The 16,784-nt window shown below is 43.8% G+C and overlaps 1 long non-coding RNA gene across 1 annotated transcript; it reads right to left on the bottom strand.

The window, feature by feature from the left end:
* Positions 1-1,204: 1,204 nt before the first annotated feature.
* On the bottom strand, positions 1,205-1,714 carry LOC138852151 (uncharacterized). Its single transcript, XR_011391585.1, has 2 exons — positions 1,565-1,714; positions 1,205-1,329 (listed from the first exon to the last, which is right to left on the bottom strand). It is a non-coding gene; the product is annotated as an uncharacterized lncRNA (long non-coding RNA).
* Positions 1,715-16,784: the final 15,070 nt, after the last annotated feature.

Below are 16,784 nucleotides of genomic sequence, written 5' to 3'. Positions count from 1 at the left end.
TACATAGGGCGAATGAGTTAGTCAGTGCTTGGGCTGCTACATCTAGCTATGATAATCTTCCCAGTACCACACAGGCAAAATTAAATGACAAATATGATGCAAGGGAGAGACTTGTTTGCTTTATGCTCAGCAAGGCAGATGACTGCAACATTCCTTTCACTAATTATGAACTTGATGCAGCACTAACTAAGGGCAACTCCACGTCGCCTGGTGAGGATAATATTACTTACAACATACTCAGATTGCTGTGTCGAGTACCAGGTAATCCATTACTTGAATTATATAACATGAGCTATGTAACTGGGGAGCTCCCTCAATCTTGGACCAACAGCCTCATCATTCCAATTCCTAAGCCCAATCAACAAAATGCATTTCGCCCAATATCTCTTACTAGCTGCTTGTGTAAAACATTTGAGAGAATGATTCTTAATCGTCTCATGTACAGAATCAAACAATTTTTGTCTCCCCGGTTACATGGTTTCATGCATGGAAGGAGCGTGCATCATTGCATAGCCACCTTTCTCACCCTGCACACTGACAGCTCCTACACTACCTTCCTTGACCTTAAATCCGCTTTCGATGTAGCCAACCAACATGTAATCATTAGTGAACTTGCCAGAATGGATGTTGGAGGATGGCTTCTCCGCTGGATTAAGGGTACAGGCAGCCTGAATTTTTTTTTCCTTTGCTCGATTTCGTTGATTTTTTTACCAGAGACTTTAGGCATATTGAGCCTCATGTGGTGAAAGTTGCATCAAGATCGTCCAATAAATAAAGTTATAAAAAATAAAAATGTGAAAAATTGGACATGGCAACACTTATAGCAACGCAAGTCAATATTGACAATCTCGAAATCATTGTTGATAATCACAAATGATAAAGTAATGCCAAATTGACCATCTAATGGATATAAATAATGCAATAACATGTTTTATGGTACCCCAAAAAAATATTATTATGTCTTGACTTTATTTAAACAATTTTTTGTTCACTTTACATCAATTTATGCAAAATTGAAGGGATTATTACCCAAGACAGCTCCATTACAAAGTCAAACAGGGTCCCCTGAATAACTTTTGTAAAATTCAGAATGATCGGTTCATAAATAATGGTTTTACCTCAGAAAAATACAAATAAATGCACTTTTGAAAAAAATCAACAAATACATTGAACATTACTATACAGTGGGTAAAAATACTCATAGTGCCTTTATACGTTTATTGAGAGTAGAACTGGTTATATAGACATTATTCCTGAAGTTCCATGAAGATCCCTTTGTCCTGAAGTTCTCTGGTGGCCGGCCAATCATAACAATCCATCCCAATCAATCTGAAAAGAAAGAAATGAATTCTCAAAATCCTATTCCCAGTGATTATTCCCAGTGATTATTCCCAGTGATTATTCCCAGTGATTATTCCCAGTGATTATTCCCAGTGATTATTCCCAGTGATTATTCCCAGTGATTATTCCCAGTGATTATGTACACATGTAATTGCATCCATATATGATATTTATACACATAACAATATAAAAATATACCAAAAAAACACTAATAATTACGTACCTATGACTGGATGTAGGTGGACACATGATTATCTAATGTCCTCCAGGCAGCAGTGGAGGTAGTAGTTGTGGTAGTAGCAGCAGTGGAGGTAGTAGTTGTGGTAGTAGCAGCAGTGGAGGTAGTAGTTGTGGTAGTAGCAGCAGTGGAGGTAGTAGCAGCCGTGGTGGAGGTGGGCATATTTGCGGGGCTCCTATATTTTGTCTTCCTTGTTTCTGAACATGAAATATCCAATAGTTCAGTAGCAGTGAACAAGGACAGGTGTTGACAGGAGGGTGGTGGTACTAGCATCGTGGCGGCGTCACCACGTGGTGGTACTAGCATCGTGGCGGCGTCACCACGTGGTGGTACTAGCATCGTGGCGGCGTCACCACGTGGTGGTACTAGCATCGTGGCGGCGTCACCACGTGGTGGTACTAGCATCGTGGCGGCGTCACCACGTGGTGGTACTAGCATCGTGGCGGCGTCACCACGTGGTGGTACTAGCATCGTGGCGGCGTCACCACGTGGTGGTACTAGCATCGTGGCGGCGTCACCACGTGGTGGTACTAGCATCGTGGCGGCGTCACCACGTGGTGGTACTAGCATCGTGGCGGCGTCACCACGTGGTGGTACTAGCATCATGGCGGCGTCACCACGTGGTGGTACTACCATCATGGCGGCGTCACCACGTGGTGGTACTAGCATCATGGCGGCGTCACCACGTGGTGGTACTACCATCATGGCGGCGTCACCACGTGGTGGTACGAGCATCATGGCGGTGTCACCACGTGGTGGTACGAGCTTCATGGCGGCGTCACCACGTGGTGGTACGAGCATCATGGCGGCGTCACCACGTGGTGGTACGACCATCATGGCGGCGTCACCATGTGGTGGTACGAGCATCATGGCGGCGTCACCACGTGGTGGTACGAGCAGCATGGCGGCGTCACCACGTGGTGGTACGAACATCATGGCAGCGTCACCACGTGGTGGTACAAGCATCATGGCGGCGTCACCACGTGGTGGTACTAGCATCATGGCGGCGTCACCACGTGGTGATGGTACCAACATCATGGCGGCGTCACCACGTGGTGGTACTAGCATCATGGCGGCGTCACCACGTACCTGGAGGTTACCTGGAGGTTATTCCGGGGATCAACGCCCCCGCGGCCCGGTCCACGACCAGGCCTCCCGATGGATCAGGGCCTGATCAACTAGGCTGTTACTGCTGGCCGCATGCAGTCCGACGTACGAGCCACAGCCCGGCTGATCCGGCACTGACTTTAGGTATCTGTCCAGCTCTCTCTTGAAGGCAGCCAGGGGTTTATTGGCAATTCCCCTAATGCTTGATGGGAGGCTGTTGAACAGTTTTGGGCCCTGGACACTTATGGTGTTTTCTCTTAGTGTACCAATGGCGCCCCTACTTTTTATTGGCGGCATTTTGCATCGCCTGCCCAGTCTTTTACTTTCGTAGGGAGTGATTTCTGTGTCCAGATTTGGGACCATTCCTTCCAAGATTTTCCAAGTGTAGATTATGATATATCTCTCCCTCCTGCGTTCCAACGAGTACAAGTCAAGTGCTTCCAAGCGTTCCCAGTAGTTAAGGTGCTTGACAGAACTTATACGTGCAGTAAAGGATCTCTGTACACTCTCTAGATCTGCGATTTCACCTGCTTTGTATGGAAATGTTACTGTACAGCAGCATTCCAGCCTAGAGAGAACAAGTGATTTGAAAAGGATCATCATGGGCTTGGCATCTCTCGTTTTGAAAGTTCTCATTATCCATCCTATCATTTTCTTTGCACGTGCGATCGTGGCACTGTTGTTATCCTTGAAAGTGAGATCCTCAGACATTACTACTCCCAGGTCCCTTACATTATTTTTCCGCTCTATTGTATGGCCGGAGTCAGTAGTATACTCTGTTCTAGTTATTATCTCCTCCAGTTTTCCATAACGGAGTAGTTGGAATTTGTCCTCATTGAACATCATATTGTTTACCGTTGCCCACTGGAAAACTTTGTTTATATCTTCTTGGAGGTTAACCGCGTCCTCAGCAGATGACAGCCTCATGCAGATCCTAGTATCATCCGCAAAGGATGATACGGTGCTGTGGTGTATATCTCTGTTTATGTCTGATATGAGGATAAGGAATAAGATGGGGGCGAGTACTGTGCCTTGTGGAACAGAGCTCTTCACTATGGCAGCCTCCGATTTAACTCTGTTGACCACTACTCTTTGTGTTCGATTTGTTAGGAAGTTGAAGATCCATCTCCCCACTTTCCCAGTTATTCTTTAGCACGTATTTTATGGGCTATTACGCCATGATCGCATTTGTCAAATGCTTTTGCAAAGTCTGTGTATATTACATCTGCATTCTGATTTTCTTCCAGTGCATCCAAGGCCATGTCATAGTGATCCAGTAGTTGTGAGAGGCAGGAGCGACCTGCCCTGAACCCATGTTGCCCTGGATTGTGCAGATTTTGGGAATCCAGGTGATTTGCAATCCTGCTTCTTAGCACTCTTTCAAAGATTTTTATGATGTGGGACGTCAGAGCTATTGGTCTATAGTTCTTAGCTAATGCTTTGCTGCCACCTTTATGGAGCGGGGCTATATCCGTTGTTTTAAGTGACTGTGGAATCTCACCCATGTCCAAGCTCCTCCTCCATAGTGTACTTAGGGCACGCGAGAGGGGTTTCTTGCAGTTCTTAATGAAAACAGAGTTCCACGAGTCTGGGCCCGGGGCTGAGTGCATAGGCATGTTGTCAATGACTTTTTCGAAATCTATCGGAGTTAGGGTAATGTCGGAAATCTGGCATACATTTATGGAGTTTTGAGGCTCATTCATGAAGAAATCATTTGGGTCGTCGATCCTCAGACCGATTAGTGGTTCACTAAACATAGAGTCGTACTGGGATTTCAATATTTCACTCATTTCCTTGTTGTCGTCTGTAAGTCCCATCCTGTCTGAGTAAGGGCCCGATACTAGATGTGGTATTTGCCTTATTTTTGGCATATGAAAAGAAATATTTTGGCGGCGTCACCACGTGGTGGTACCAACATCATGGCGGCGTCACCACGTGGTGGTACTAGCATCGTGGCGGCGTCACCAACTAGCATCGTGGCGGCGTCAGGTGGTACTAGCATCGTGGCTCACCACGTGGTGGTACTAGCATCGTGGCGGCGTCACCACGTGGTGGTACTAGCATCGTATAGATCTTATCAGCATCGTGCTTCTATGTTCCTTCTCCTCTTGGTGGTACTAGCATCGTGGCGGCGTCACCACGTGGTGGTACTAGCATGGTGGCGGCGTCACCACGTGGTGGTACTAGCATCGTGGCGGCGTCACCACTTGGTGGTACTAGCATCGTGGCGGCGTCACCACGTGGTGATACTGCCATCGTGGCGGCGTCACCAACCACAGCAGCTGCTGCTCACTTTGCTTGTATAGACCTTATCATTGCTTCTATGTGCCTTTTCCTCTTGCTGCTAATGTTCTTGGCAAACTGTTTCTTCTTTGCAGGCATTGTTTACCAAAAATGTATACAATGAAAGGCAAAAAGTAACGTCCCAAGGGTAGTCAGCTATCAGACAAAGTGACACACCCCCCCCTCTCTTCAGACTTCCAGTCGGCACTGACTTGATATGGTGTGAGCAGCTCCTTCTCACAGCTAACCTGATGGTTGCCAGTTACTATTTAGAAGATCTAGCTAAAAAAAACACCAAAAAAAAGGAAAAAAATACCTGTGATACTGTTTTATGAAGCGAGTGGTGCTGGAGCACGTGTTATTGTTATGGTGAGCTGGGCCGCGTCATGCTGATGACGTAGTTGTTATAATTACGGTAGCTTTATATGTAATTATCGTACACAAACGAGGCGCACACCAAAATGTTGCCAGATCTTTGCTCTATTTTTCGGTAAGATTAACTCATTTTTCATATTTTTTCGATTTTTGGGTGTATTTAGGCTCGGACTCGGCGGCCTGCTACCTGAGGCTACCTGTTCAACAGAAAATCGTCTGTGTTGTTCCAGGGACATAGAAGTGTAATTAAAGACTTTGAATTAGGAACCCCACAGGGAGGTGTGCTCAGTCCCACACTGTTCAATATTCTAATTAATGCATTACTTAATGCTATGCCTAGTCAGCCCCATCATTATGTGATTAGTTTTGCTGATGATATAATGATTCACACCACCGGATTCTCCAACACCCAAAACATTCTTAATCATGTACTAGCCTCGTGTCAGGACCTGGGGTTGATAATCTCTACTGATAAAACAAAGATACTCAATAGGCGTCCTCCTCGACAGAGAGGCACAGTTCGTCAGATCCAGTTGCAGGATGGGTCTCTTCTAGAATATGTAAGCAGATACAGGTATCTAGGCTTTGAGGTTCCACTACTTGGACCTGTTGTAACAAGACTTTGTCGCCAATACAAAGAACGACTAAGAGCACTTAGAGTTGTGGCTGGGTTTCACCCCAGGTATGGTGCTAATGTTAAAATTGTGAAAATGATGTATCTTGCTTATATTAGATCATTGGTTGATTATGCTGCGCCACTACTTGCTCTTGTGTCTGACTGGAAGCTTGGAGGGCTGGAAAAACTGCAGAACGAAGCAATGAGGATCATCCTAGGATGCCCTCGTACTGCCAAAATTTTAAATATGCAAAAAGAACTTGATATTCCAAGCATCAGATATCGTGTTACTGAAAGAAATATCCTAATTGGGGTTAATATGCTCAGGCAAGCCCATTCAAACCCCTGCACAGAAGCCCTCCAAACTTTCCTCAGCACTGGTGAACACTCCTCCAGATGGATCGAAAAAACTGGAACCGACCTCCGCATGAATCAGATACATAATCTATGTCAAGTAATGCAACAGCGGCACTTCTCCGCTCCATGGAATATTACCCCATTCCAAACTATCATTCCTCCATTTCCCCCCAAACTACTTCTTAAATCACAACCAAAACTTCACCTTGAAGCCAAACATGAGGCCTTAAGCTGTATTGATAACTTAGTCACACAGCACACACTCTCGCAAATTATTTACGCTGATGGTTCTGTTCACCAATCCACTGGTGCAGCTGGTAGTGCTGCTGTTGTCGTACAGAGTATGGCTCTCTTAAAGAAATTGGAGCACGCATCAATAATTGGGCCTCTACCCTTCAGACAGAACTGTTTGCCATACTCCTTGCACTGAAATGCATCTATGTATCAAAGATTGACAGTTTAATTGTAACTGATTCTCTGTCATCCATAAATGCTCTCAACTCATTAAGCATAAATTGTGGCATGCTTGTGTCAGAAGCCAAACACAGGTATGGTAGGATTGTGGACAGTGGAGTCAGAGTGCACATGCTGTGAATTCCATCTCACATTGGTCTTCAGATGCATGATAGAACTGATAAATTGGCTAAGCTGTATGCTTTCAAAGAGGGAGTAGATTACAATCTTGGCTTGTCAGGTAGTAGTTTGAGAACAATAATACGAAAAGAACTTCAACTGAATTTTATGGACTTAAGGCTCAGGGAGATTGACACCAGAGAGTCCATCTATCATCACTCTATCATGCAGGAGGAGCCACATGTCTATGGTGCATCCAACAAAATAAGCAGACTCTTGGATGTCACTACTGCCCGGCTCCGGCTGGGTTACAAGTATCTTTGGCAGGTTAAATCACCACCACCAGATGTAGACCAAACGAAATGTAAACTTTGCCAGATGGACTATTGTCACACCTTGCACTATTATGTACTGGAGTGTGATCAAATTAATGAATTTAGAAACAACTCACTCAGAAATGTTCAAGAAATGGCAAAGTATTTTATCCACAGTTGTATATTACAGACCATTCTGGAGAAATACCCTGACTTTGCTAGCTGTAAATAAAGCATTACCACATGTGTGCATGTGTGTGTGTGTGTGTGTGTGTGTACTCACCTATTTGTGGTTGCAGGGGTCGAGTCCTAGCTCCTGGCCCCGCTTCTTCACCGGTTGCTACTAGGCCCTCTCTCTCCCCGCTCCATGAGCTTTATCAAACCTCGTCTTAAAACTGTGTATGGTTCCTGCCTCCACTACGTCATTTCCTAGGCTATTCCACTGCCTTACAACTCTATGACTGAAGAAATACTTCCTACTATCTCTCTGACTCATTTGTGTCTTCAACTTCCAATTGTGGCCTCTTGTTTCTGTGTCCCCTCCCTGGAACATCCTGTCCTTGTCCACCTTGTCTATTCCACGCAGTATTTTATATGTCGTTATCATGTCTCCCCTGACCCTCCTGTCCTCCAGTGTCGTCAGGCCGATTTCCCTTAATCTTTCTTCATAGGACATTCCCCTTAGCTCTGGAACTAACCTTGTTGCAAACCTTTGTACTTTCTCTAGTTTCTTGACGTGCTTTATCAAGTGCGGGTTCCAAACAGGTGCTGCATACTCCAGTATGGGCCTGACATACACGGTGTACAGTGTCTTGAACGATTCCTTACTAAGGTATCGGAATGCTGTTCTCAGGTTTGCCAGGCGCCCATATGCTGCAGCAGACGTGTGTGTGTGTGTGTGTGTGTGTGTGTGCATTCACCTAGTTGAGATTGCAGGGGTCGAGTCCAAGCTCCTCTGTGTGTGTGTGTGTGTGTGTGTGTGTGTGTGTGTGTGTGTGTGTGTGTGTGTGTGTTTGTGTGTGTTTGTGTGTGCGTGTGTATGTGTATGAGTGTGTGTGTGTGTGTGTATGAGTGGGTGTGTGTGTGCGTGTGTGTGTGCGTGTGTGTGTGTGTATGAGTGTGTGTGTATGAGTTTGTGTATGTGTGTGTGTGTGTGTGTGTGTGTGTGTGTGTGTGTGTGTGTGTGTGTGTGTGTGTGTTTGTGTGTGTGTGTGTGTGTGTTTGTGAATATGTATGTGTGTGTGTGTGTGTGTGTGTGTGTGTGTGTGTGTGTGTGTGTGTGTGTGTGTGTGTGTGTGACTCAACAATCAACATTTGCACCAATAACTCATTACAGTTGTGACCGGGTGTGGAAGTGTGAATTGCTCATTACACTATAATTTGTTGATGATTGTAGCCATGTATAAACGTAAGTAACCATTCTTACAGTATTCATTACCTTTGTAACTTGTGAGTTCATTACCTTTGTAACTTGTGAGTTCATTACCTTTGTACCTAGTTCAGCCATCAAAACTTTGGGGCCCAGTCCCTGGACCCATTGTGTACCTCTGTAATCTGTAAATACCTTTGTAACTTGTCATGATTGTGACTAGACCTACCCGGAGTTCATTACCTTTGTAATTTGTGAGTTCATTACCTTTGTAATTTGTGAATTCATTACCTCTGTAACTTGCTCAGCTATCAAAACTTTGGAGTCCAGTCCCTGGACCAATTATGTACCTCTGTAATCTTTTGACTACCGCCCACAGGATGGGTATGGGGTGACTACCGCCCACAGGATGGGTATGGGGTGACTACCGCCCACAGGATGGGTATGGGGTGACTACCGCCCACAGGATGGGTATGGGGTGACTACCGCCCACAGGATGGGTATGGGGTGACTACCGCCCACAGGATGGGTTGGGGTGCATAATAAACATATTAATCTATCTATCTACCCCAATACATAAAGGAAGATACTCAATTGATGTAAATAAGTATAATAAGTATAGACCTATATCTAACCTGCCATTTATATCTAAAATCTTTGAAAAAATAATCCAGAAGAGATTATATTCTTTTCTAGCATCATGCAACATACTCAGCCGCTGCCAGTTTGGTTTCAAACCGAAGAAAAGACCAAATACAATTATAAAATGTTAGACTTTGTGTAACTCTCGAGAACAATGAATCCACCAGGCCTCTTTATAAATTTTAGGGAAGCTTTCAGTATAATAGACCACAATATCCTGCACCCTTAAACTTGAACATTATGGTATCAGAGGTCATGCCTGAAGCCCTACCTTAACAAAAGACACCAATAGGCCTCCATCAAGGGCACAACCTTGTCAACAAGATCCATCAACATAGGAGTGCCCCAAGGCAGTGTCCTTGGCCCTCAGCTTTTCCACATGTACATGAATGATTTACCAAATGCACCTCAGCAAATTAGACCTGCTCTGTTTACAGACAACACAACTTTTGTTGTCTCCCACCCAAATCCAAATTCTCTCAATAATACCATTAATAAGAAACCCATAAAGATATCAACCTGGATGACAACCAGAAAACTCACTTTTAACACTGACAAGACCTTCTACATGATGTTTAGGAAGAGAGCTACAAATGTCTAACTAAGCATTATGATTAATGATTCTCCCACGACAAAACAACACAATAGAAAATTCTTAAGTCTGTTCAACAGCCACATTCAGCATATAAAAAAAAATTATCCAGATCAGCTGGCAACCTCTCGAAGATATGTTACTATGTACCTCAAACAGCGATACTTACATTATAATTTTCTCTAGGATATCCCTACCTTACCTAAGCTATTTGTGCCTGGGGATCCACTACAGTTAATCCCCTAAAGCCAATAATATCACAACAAAAAGCAGCTTTACAAATGATCACCCAGTCTACTGCCAAACACACTCCCCTCTCTTCAAAAGTCTAAACTTGTTTAATTAATATACATAAAATTCTCTCATACTACTGTGCATACTACATATACATACAGGACAATCAATTTCAATATTAATCCTACTCTGAAACTCTTTCTTAATAGTTGCAAAAGAACCCATAAGCATAATACTAGACACAAAACCCTCTATGATATTCCCCGTATTCAATTCAACCAGTGTAAAAACTCAATGTGAATAAAAGGACCTAAACTCTGGAACTCTCTGCCTGAAGACTCGAGAGTTGGTCTGTCTGCCAGGCACTTCAAAGCTACTCTTACAAAATATCTCCTTACCTTAATGTGATCCTAACAACAATTAATTATCTCAAACAAATCCTGTTCTTGCTCCATCCTTCCTTCATCTCTTATTTGTTACTGGTAAGGCATTATTTTCTTGTATCACTTCAGGTACCTAGCTTCATTCTTAGTGTATCTTCAGTCAGAATTTTTATTATATTACTGGATACAGCCTCTCCTCACTAAGCGGTGTATTCATTTACTGATGACTTGGACTTACGATGGGCTCTCTGACCAGTATGCATACCTAAATAATATATATTAGAGCTGATGTCCTCTATTCAGTTTATTACAATATACAGTACACTACTGTATAGACATTTAAAAATATACTAAAAAATGTTATGAATGGTGCAAAGGTGACATTAAAACAATATCAAAGATAACTGACACAAACCCACTACCATTATAGTATGCTCCTTGCTTAGCGATGAAATCGTTTACCAACGTTGTCTTAGGAACAGAGCTCCATCGTTAATTGAGGAGAGGTTGTACCTTCAGTATAAACTAAGTATACTCATTCTCATGTACTATACGTGTCTCATTGTCTAGTAATTGTTCATTTTAAGGCTGCCTGAAATGCCTTGTATAACAAAGGGCTTTCTATAGAGAGGCATATACAACAGGGTCCCACTTATGTGGCAGGTTAGGTTCCTGGCAACCGCCGCAATGAAAACGTCACCGGAAAGCAGAACACCATTTTTTCCCACTTATAAATGCATATAAATGCCAGATAACAGGTTTACACTAATATATATTAAGTTATCAATAGAACTAGGCATTAAAAAACAATAAAAACATTACACATTACACCCATTATTTACCTCAAAATATTTGTAGTCTTAATGTAGGGCAAAAGGTGAGTAGTATTTATTGTAAGAAGTCATGTGTGGGTAGGTATGGTAGTTCTCCTGGTCACCCCACCCACACATAATACACTATGATGCTTAAAGTGCCCCAGAGTGATATAATGCATACACAATACACTCATTACTTACCTAAAATATTTGTAGTCTTAACCCCTTTGGCTGTTTTGGTCATATACATATATACGTCTTACGCGCCACATTTCAGACGTATTTATACGCATAAATTCTAGCGGCTTCAAATTAAGCGGGAGAAAGCTGGTAGGCCTACATGAGAGAGAATGGGTCTGAGTGGTGGGTGTGCACCCTGTGAAAAAAATCTGGGACTCAGTGGCGCATTGTGGGAACACCATCTTGGTAGTCCATTTTCACCGTGCCTCGCGGTAAGAAGTACCTCACTCCTCAGCGGATTGGAGGCCTTTTGTTCCCAAGTGATAGCTCTATCAGCGATGGAAGTGTCAGTGAAAGTGAATTCCATGGTTTTCAAGCAGGTGTGACTGAAAACAGCGCTCAGGATAACGTAATTAGTGATGAAAACCCAGATGACCCACGACCTTCCATCTCTGGTACTGGGCCGGCTCGTTCACGTTCACCTGTACCAGGACGAAAGAGGAAACTATCTGCCCGTGTACAAGACTCAGATGTGAGCAGTGAAAGTGATAGTGATAGTGATTTCAAAGTTACTGAAAGCAGTTCTAGTTGCGACGGTGAGGGTGAATATTCCCCAGTGAAGCGGCAGTATATACGACGTAGCATGCGGTCTGGTAGTGTGTCATATGCTGTTCCAAGGGGAAGGAGTAAATCTCGGAGTACATCCCGTGGCCCTACACCACGACCCGATAGTGAAGATGACGATATTGTTACGATGGGTATGAACAATGTGGGTGAGGCAGCAGGTGGTGGTGGCGATAGTGATGGTGGCATGAGTCATATGGCACCAGCAGCGGGCCACGCTACTACTAACGCTGCTGACTCTGCACAACTACAACCAGCCTCGCCCAACCCCACACTCCCACAACAACTACAACCACAACTTCCACAACCACGTTTCAATATGCAGAACCCACCAGCAGACCGCATCTGGGATTGGCAGCAAGGTGACGATTTTATTTCCAATCCCCATGACTTTGATGAAACACAAAGTGGAATATGGCCATTGTGTACACTTGGGAACAACGCCACTGAACTAGAATGCTTTCAGTTATTCTTTGATGAGCCCCTGATGGACATTATTGTCAGGGAAACCAACACATACTATGAGTACACCATGGCAAATACAATTCTTTCACCAAGATCACAGCTACACCAGTGGAAGGAGACAACTGTGGCAGAGATGTACCTGTTCTTTGCCACAATAATGCTTATGCCACATGTGTGTAAGCACACTGTCACCACGTACTGGGCAACAGAATGCCTGATTTCAACCCCAGGTTTCAGTGACATTATAGGTGTGAATCGTTTTTTGATACTGTTACGTATGTTACATTTTTCAGACAAAACAAGGCCTGACAGAAGTGACAGGTTATATAAGATCAGAAATGTGTTTATGTACCTGAAACAAAAGTGTTGCATGTTTTTTTTATCCCTTCAGGAAGCTTGTTATTGACGAGTCTTTGATTTTATTCAAAGGAAGACTCTCATTCAAGCAATATATATCAAGCAAGAGAAAATACTTTGGTATAACGTTATTTGTACTGTGTGATTGCAAAAGTGGTTTCGTTATGGATATCATTGTGTACACTGGCAGTAAAACATTGAGATACCAGGAAGTTATTGGGTATCTCTGGTGATGTGCTTCGAACAATGATGGAACCATATCTTGGTAAGGGGCATATATTATATACTGATAACTGGTACACAAGCCCCATACTTAGTGATTTCTTGCGAGTGAACCTGACAGACGTGTGTGACACAATGCGTGGTAATCATAAGCATATGCCAAGGTTCGACGCTGGCACTCGCAGAGGTGATGTGCAGGCCAATGACATCATGGCATATTGGTGGCATGACAAACGTGATGTCACATTCTTAACATTGGTTCACCGAAACGAAATGGCACACACTGGCAGGCACAATAGAGTGACCAATGAACCCATTCTAAAACCTGCAGCTGTCATGGACTACAACCTCAATATGCACTTAGTGGACAAATGTGACATGCAGATTGGGTTTGCTGATTGTGTATGCTGGAGTTATAAGTGGTATATAAAACTTTTTTTCCATCTTCTTGATATTTCCATGCTAAATGCTCATAATATATACAAGTTGAGGACCAACAACAAACCAAAATATGGTAAATTTTGTTTGTCAGTCATCAGACAAATAATCGTCAAGTACCAAGGAGCAACACCTGTAATAGACCAGCGCCCACAAAATTGCAAACACATGCCATCTCATCTGAGGCCTGGTGATCACTACCACATACAACTGCCTCCTACTGCTTGCAAGAAAAGATGTTCAGAAGAGGCGTTTTGTATGTGGACATACCACAAAATACCCACAAACACCCAGAGACACTCGTTTTATGTGTGCGGAATGTCAATTGCCCCTCTGCATATACCCATGTTTCAAAGAGTTCCACAAGCTGCAGCAGTTCTAGGAAAGTGTTTAGTGACTGTACATAAATATTATGGAACAATAGTAATAAACAGTGTTTTGTATTGTTTGTTTGTGTAAACACAATCTAATAGTGATAATGTTTGTTGAGTTGTTGTGTTATAAACAATGAGTGTATATTTGCACCTTACTTTGGTCTCACAGGACACATAACTTACTTAGAAAAGAAAAATATTGGAAAATACAAGAAACCTTCAAGTTGGAGTAAATAAAAGAATACCGGGTGGGCGGCATTCCCCGCTTTGCCATACACTGCTCATTTTCTGCCAACTTTGCCATACACTGCTCATTTTCTGCCAACTTTGCGCCTCTCTATCTCGGTAAGTACTGATGGCAAAAAAAAATTTTTAGGCTTAAAACACTCAGTAGAATAGTCCTAACATTTTGGTAAGAAAAAATCATTTTTTTTTAATATTTTGTGACATAGAATGACACTTTCAGAAAGGGGCCTGTGACAGTCAAAGGGTTAATGGTCTTAATGTAGGGTGAGAGGTGGAAAGTATTTATTTAAGAACATAAGAACATAAGAACATAAGAATGTAGGAACACTGCAGAAGGCCTACTGGCCCATACGAGGCAGGTCCTTATCAAAACGACATCTACCTAAAGCTACCCAAGAAATAACTCCCGTACTCCATGACACCAATCAAACCCAGCCCCTCCCACTAGAAAGTCATGTGTGGGAGGTAGGGTAGCCCACTTAGCCACCCCACCCATGCAGAGTACTATGTAAACAAATGAACGAAGTGTCTAGTTATGGCTGATACAAGTTTACACAAACACCTCACATTGTGTACAAGTAGTCTCCACAGTGGTACAGTAGAATAAATAAAGACCAACCATACATAGCTTTAAGATGAGGTATGATAAAGCTCATGGAGCAGGGAGAGAGAGAGAGGACCCAGTAGCATTCAGTGAAGAGCGGGACCAGGAGCTGAGTCTCAACCCCTGCAACCACAATTAGGTCAGTACATAAGTGCTTGAAGTATGGTGTACACGAGCGCTTAGAGGTATACCAAACCTCAGATTGTTTATCCCTGGTAAGGTGTACACAGTGGTTTATTCCTGGTATGGTATACATGGTGGTTTATCCCTGGTATGGTCTACACAGTGGTTTATCCCTGGTATCCTCTATGTGGTGGTTTATCCTTGATATGGTCTACACAGTGGATTATCCCTGGTATGGTCTACATGGTGGTTTATCCCTGGTAGGGCCTACACAGTGGTTTATCCCTCGTATGGTCTACATGGTTGCTAATTCCTGGTATGGTCTACATGGTGGCTTATCCCTGGTATGGTCTACACAGTGGTTTATCCCTGGTATGGTCTACACAGTGGTTTATCCCTGGTATGGTCTACACAGTGGTTTATCCCTGGTATGGTCTACACAGTGGTTTATCCCTGGTATGGTCTACACAGTGGTTTATCCCTGGTATGGTCTACACAGTGGTTTATCCCTGGTATGGTCTACACAGTGGTTTATCCCTGGTATGGTCTACACAGTGGTTTATCCCTGGTATGGTCTACACAGTGGCTTATCCCTGGTATGGTCAACACAGTGTTTTATCCCTGGTATGGTCTACACAGTGGTTTATCCCTGGTATGGTCTACACAGTGGTTTATCCCTGGTATGGTCTACACAGTGGTTTATCCCTGGTATGGTCTACACAGTGGTTTATCCCTGGTATGGTCTACACAGTGGCTTATCCCTGGTATCGTCTACACAGTGGTTTATCCCTGGTATGGTCTACACAGTGGTTTATCCCTGGTATGGTCTACACAGTGGTTTATCCCTGGTATGGTCTACACAGTGGTTTATCCCTGGTATGGTCTACACAGTGGTTTATCCCTGGTATGGTCTACACAGTGGTTTATCCCTGGTATGGTCTACACAGTGGTTTATCCCTGGTATGGTCTACACAGTGGTTTATCCCTGGTATGGTCTACACAGTGGTTTATCCCTGGTATGGTCTACACAGTGGTTTATCTCTGGTATGGTCTACACAGTGGTTTATCCCTGGTATGGTCTACAGTGGTTTATCCCTGGTATGGTCTATATGGTGGTTTATCCCTGGTATGGTCCATACGGTGGTTTATCCCTGGTATGGTCTACAGTGGCTTATCCCTGGTATGGTCTATACGGTGGTTTATCCCTGGTATGGTCTACACAGTGGTTTATCCCTGGTATGGTCTACAGTGGTTTATCCCTGGTATGGTCTATACGGTGGTTTATCCCTGGTATGGTCTATACGGTGGTTTATCCCTGGTATGGTCTATACGGTGGTTTATCCCTGGTATGGTCTATATGGTGGTTTATCCCTGGTATGGTCTACAGTGGTTTATCCCTGGTATGGTCTATACAGTGGTTTATCCCTGGTATGGTCTATAAGGTGGTTTATCCCTGGTATGGTCTACAGTGGTTTATCCCTGGTATTACCTGGAGTTTACCTGGAGAGAGTTCCGGGGGTCAACGCCCCCGCGGCCCGGTCTGTGACCAGGCCTCCTGGTGAATCAGAGCCTGATAAACCAGGCTGTTGCTGCTGGCTGCACGCAAACCAACGTACGAGCCACAGCCCGGCTGATCAGGAACTGACTTTAGGTGCTTGTCCAGTGCCAGCTTGAAGACTGCCAGGGGTCTGTTGGTAATCCCCCTTATGTGTGCTGGGAGGCAGTTGAACAGTCTAGGGCCCCTGACACTTATTGTATGGTCTCTTAACGTGCTAGTGACACCCCTGCTTTTCATTGGGGGGATGGTGCATCGTCTGCCAAGTCTTTTGCTTTCGTAGTGAGTGATTTTCGTGTGCAAGTTCGGTACTAGTCCCTCTAGGATTTTCAAGGTGTATATAATCATGTATCTCTC

This window comes from Cherax quadricarinatus, unplaced genomic scaffold, assembly GCF_038502225.1.
Source record: "Cherax quadricarinatus isolate ZL_2023a unplaced genomic scaffold, ASM3850222v1 Contig4469, whole genome shotgun sequence".
In the NCBI taxonomy this organism is placed as follows: Eukaryota; Metazoa; Arthropoda; class Malacostraca; order Decapoda; family Parastacidae; genus Cherax; species Cherax quadricarinatus.
Note: the sequence above shows the minus strand (reverse complement) of the source record. Positions and strands in the feature narration are given on the sequence as shown.